Below are 5,452 nucleotides of genomic sequence, written 5' to 3'. Positions count from 1 at the left end.
TTTGTGTAGTAGAAAAACCATGTAATATTTAACTTTCCATGTCTAACTTATTTCACTTAGCCATATGCTCACAAATTTCATCTATTTTCCTCCAAATGTCATGATTTTATTCTTCTTTGTGGCAGAATAATGTTCCCTTGTGTGTCTATACCACATTTTCTTTATTCATTAATCTGTTGATGGGCATCTAGGGTGTTAGTTATTGTGAATTGTGCTGTTAATCCATGATGTACAGTAGCATAAATCATAGGAATAAAAAATCCAGTTGAAAATGGGCTAATATATAGTCTTTTTCAAAAGAACACATAGGAGTAGGTAAGATATATGTAAAAATGTGCAATATCATTAACTAGAAGAAAGAGAAATCATACCACAATGAATGAAAAGTCTAGTGCAGTGGAATGTGTCCTAGCTACCGAGGAGACTGAAGTAGGAGGATCTCTTAAGCCCATGAGTTCAAGGGTGACCTGGAAAATACAGTGAGAGCATCTCCTCTTCCCCTACTGCCAGAATTAGAATAAAATTACATGCCATATCCTTCTGGTGAGAATAGGTATAATGAAAAAGATAAAATATCACAAGTGCTGGCTAAAAAGTGGAAAAAGGAACTCTTGTGCACTGTTAGTGAGAACGTAAATTATTAGAGATGTTATGGAGAACAATATGGAGAGTCCTCAAAAAAAAAATAAAACTAGAACTACCATACAAATCCAACAATCCCAATTGTATTAGTCAATTTTCCTATTGCTGGAACATAATACCTAACACATGGTAACTCATTTTTTATTAGTATATGTTTGGAGTACACAGTGATTACCTTCTTTATGTTAGGTTGATACATGTACATACACATCTTAATTCTTTTTTCATTCCCTTCCCTTCCTCTTCTTCCATCTCTTGTTCTTCTTTCAATTTGCAAACATGTATTTTTAAGACAAAGACTGTGTAGCCCAGGCCAGCCTTAACTATGTGGACCCAGATGTCCTTGAACTTACGATCTTCCTGCTTCATCCTCTTGAGTGCAGGTATTGCAGGTGTTTGTCACTATCCCTGTCTGTATAAATAATTTTTTAAGTGCTGCACATGTCCTCAATGATTAACACCCTTCTAGAACCAAAGGAGTATTTTCTGCTCCTAGAGATAAATAATAGAGCTCTTTACCTTCAGCTCATTCACTGTGATGTTTTACCATTTTACTTTCATTCATTCATTCTTTTGCTTTGATAACCATGACTATATTCTCCTACTTTTCATGTTATTGCTATAATGGTGATTGGAAAAGTTGAGCTTTTTATAACCTCATTGATTAATTTTTATATATTATCTATTTTTTAATAGTAATCTTCTTTAGTACATCTTTGAAGTACATTTTGATTACATTCAACATGTGGAGTTGGTACATATTTTTCTTTTAAAAAGTGAATGGCATTTTTTTCTTTTCTCATATTTTTTCTTTGCTTTTCCTTCCTTTCCACTAACCCTCCCATTTCCCCTACCCCTTTAGACATTTCTTCCCGTTTCACATTGTCAAGTATACATTTTATTCCTTATTTCCATTTTTAGTTTTCCACATCAGAGAAACTATTCAGTATTTATACATGTGTGTCCTATTTATTTCACTTAAGAATATGGCCTCAGTGTACATCCATTTAGCTATAAATGTCTCTAGTTTCTCATTCTTTATGGCTTAGTTGTACTCTATTTTATTAAAAAGCACATCTTGTTTATCCAGTCTCCAGTTGATGGGCAATTGGGTGGTTTTCAAGTTTTAGCTATTACAAACTGTGCCATTATAAATATAGGTGCACATATATCACTGTGGTATGATTCTTTTAATTCTTTTGGGAAGATACCCAGCAGAGGAATAACTGGGTCAGATGGGAGCCCTAATAATAGTTTTCTGATGTATCTCCATATTGATTTCCTAACTGGTTGCACCAGTCTACACTCCCACCATCAATGAAGAAGGGTTCCTCTTTCCCCACAGCCCCACCACCATTTGTTATTGGTTGATTTCTTGATAGCAGCCATTCTTTCTGGGGTGAGTTGAAATCTCAGTGTTGTTTATATGTGCATGTCTCCAATGACCAGTGATGTTGAACATTTTTTCATATATTTATTTGCTGCTTTTACTTCTTTATCTGAGAAACATTTGTTCATTTCAGATTCCCATTTTCGCTATTTCCCCTTTGTAAAAAGGGAAGGGTGGAAGGTGTGAAGAGATGGCAGGAGAATGGGGAAATATAAGAACTGACATAAAACATGTAAAGCTACAATATTCCAATGATGAGTGTAACTGTATTATATACCAAAAATGTACCAATAAACTTAATGGAAGAAAAAGTGAATTGCATTAAAATGGTGAAATGAGACAATACAATGCCATTTTGAACTAAATTTTGTTTCTATCTTGGAAATTGTAAATCACACAGAATGAGATGTTATGGTAGAAGGCACATTGATAAACGTGAAAATATGGAAGTCCTAGAATATAAAAGACTAATTTAAAGTGAGCATTATTATGAAGCACCACTTAACCCATAAATGATTGTTGGAATCTGAACAAATGTATTCAGTATGTGCACATATCTGCATACTAGGATTTGTGGTGATTTTGTAACCTAACTATACCTCAAATAAAAATGAATACATATAATTTCAACTCAGTCTTCATCTGTGAAGAAAACCTTGGCAATCATTCTGACAGTAGGGAAAATGTATTCATGGGATTCCAGATATGGAGTCATGTTCTGCATACATTTTTGGCAATCAGTTTTGAGTTCGCAAATAGACTAAAATGTTCTGTGTTAACAAAAAACCCCAAACTTAAAATTCAGTACACATAAGTGATACAGAATACATAACTAAATATTTGTGTATTTAGTATTTTACTTAATATTTATAACTATATTATTTACTTCCACATATAAAGATATATTTCTCACCTAAAATAGATATCAGTCTTGCAGATATCAACAATTATATAGAGATTCCTTCATTTGTAACTTGAAGTCAGTATAGGAATTTGTTATTGGTGGATTGATAAATGGATATGGTGTCATATAATAGAGATGAATAGAAAAGAGAAAGTGAATGCTCTGTATCTGGCCTCAGGGGTCAGGCAAACCACCATGCTGAATCGTTCTCTTGTGTAGCATTAGTCCTCAAGGACAAGTACTCCTGGGAGGAGACTTATACTAAAATAGCGGGTCTAATGAGGTGCTTTGGATATTGATCTCTTTGAAATAAAGAGGCAAGAGGAGTCATTGAGTAACCCCGCTCAGCAGCCCTCCTTCAGTCTGAAAACTACCTGAGCCTCCTCTCAGAGATAATTATTCTTTATTTGTATCTTTAAAAAATTTATATTGCTTATTAGTGCATATATGTGATATATAGTGAATCCATTCACTGTGTGCATTTGGTACAGATACGTATTGCATCTTTTTCATTTTAAATTCCACTTCCCCTCTTCTTCCTTCCATCTCCCTCCATCCCAGGTCACCTTCCAGACTGCAAAGGGTCTATTTCTCAGTTTCTTATCTATCACTTATATTTTATTTTCCTCTTTACTTTATTTTTACTTTGGTTTTCTCATATAAGTGAATCTGTGCAATGAGATATTTCTGATCAGCTCCCGTTGACATGTTTAGTCTGTTCTCCCTTGCTGAGGATACATCTTCCAACTTCAATATCCAGATGAGATGCTGAATATCTGTGCTTTTGAAACCAACCAGGTGAATTTTATCCTAGAAACCACTGAGGAAAGCTAAGAACCAAGGGAAGGGAATTACTGTGGTACATAACCACCCACGATGCACCTCCCTGTTGTCTGTCTGACACATTGTACTACACATTTGGGTCAATACTCACACTCCTTTCCTTTGCTTAATCTAATCTGTAAAAGAACAGGGCCTGTTTCCTTTGGAACAGAATCTGTATCTTCTCAAACATTATGATGTTTACAAAAATATTCTGACATTTATGTGTATTCTTGTGAAGGTATTGGGCAAGGATTCTGATGATTCTCTTAGTTGTTAAGGCTGTGGTGATAACTAAGTACCACAGACAGAGGTGCTTAATAGTAGAAATTTATTTTCTTATTTTAAAAGCTGGAAGTCTAGAGATCTGGATATCTGTAGTCATGGTTTTCTAACATTCCTGCTGCTGCTTGTAGTCCACTCATTTTATTCTTTGAACCCCATTTCCTCTGAGATTCATCAGAAACATGGAAGCTAGAAAGCAAACAATCATTTCAGAATTCCTTCTCCTGGGGCTGACGACCCACAACTTCAGCTCCACATCTTCAACCTTTTGACCATGTACTTGATCACCATCCTGGGAAACCTGCTCATCATCCTGGCCATCAGTTCTGACTCCCACCTGCACACCCCCATGTACTTCTTCCTCTCCAACCTATCCTTTAATGACATCTGTTTAACCACAACAATGATCCCAAAGATGCTGCTGAATATCAAAGCCTGGGATCAGAGCATCACTTACACAGAATGCCTCAGTCTGGTCTATTTTGTCTTGGTTTGTACTGTCTTGGAAAATTTTCTCCTGGCAGTGATGGCTTATGACCACTATGTGGCCATTTGTCATCCACTCAGCTACAGAGTCATCATGAACCCCCACCTCTGTGTCCTGCTAGTTCTGTGCACTGTGATCATTAGTGTTGTGGATGCCGTGGTCCACACTCTGTTGTTACAGCTGTCCTTCTGCACAGACCTGGAAATCCCCCATTTCTTCTGTGCACTTGCTCAGCTCATCAAGCTCGCCTGTTCTAACACCCTCATCAATAATATCCTGGTATATATTGTGGCTAGCCTATTTTCTGGTGTTCCTGTTTTTGGGTTAATTTTCTCCTACATTCAAATCATGTCCTCTATTTTGAGGATGTCCTCATCAAAAGGAAAGTATAAAGCCTTTTCCACCTGTGGGTCTCACCTCTCTTTTGTGTCCTTGTTTTATGGGACAAGATTTGGGGTGTACATCAGTGCTGCAGTTACAGATTCAATAAGGAAGTTTTCAGTTGCTTCAGTGATGTATTCTGTGGTTACTCAGTTGCTGAATCCTTTTATCTATAGCCTGAGTAGTAGGGTCATAAAAGAAACCTTGAAGAAACTCCCTGGTAGGATAACTTTTCTATGATGTGTCATTCCCTTTGAAATTGTATTTCCAGAGGAAGTCACAATGACAAGATTCCTAGAGATTCAGAATGAATGATTTTTTTCACTACTTTAACTTAAAATTTTGAGATGACCTAATGACCAGATAACTTAATCTTGCCTTGAATCCTGCCATTGCTGTAGGTCCATCTCTTTTATCTTTGCCATACCATTTGAATCACTAAACACAACATCTTTGCTCAATTTCCACAGAAGAAAAGCCTAAAGCATTGTAACTAGTTTTAATAACAAAAGATGTTTTTGTGGTGCACTTTCAAAAGGGG

General features: G+C 36.1%; 1 pseudogene; it reads left to right on the top strand.

The window, feature by feature from the left end:
- The first annotated feature begins 4,225 nt into the window (after positions 1 to 4,225).
- Positions 4,226 to 5,151, top strand: LOC101721029 (olfactory receptor 7G2-like; annotated as a pseudogene).
- The last annotated feature ends 301 nt before the right edge of the window (positions 5,152 to 5,452 follow it).

The sequence above is a fragment of the Heterocephalus glaber genome, unplaced genomic scaffold (genome assembly GCF_053883595.1).
Source record: "Heterocephalus glaber isolate CG9 unplaced genomic scaffold, H.glaber_assembly_v1.0 deba00001733, whole genome shotgun sequence".
NCBI lineage: Eukaryota > Metazoa > Chordata > Mammalia > Rodentia > Bathyergidae > Heterocephalus > Heterocephalus glaber.
The sequence above is the reverse complement of the archived record's forward strand: the minus strand, read 5'-3'. Positions and strand labels throughout refer to the sequence as shown.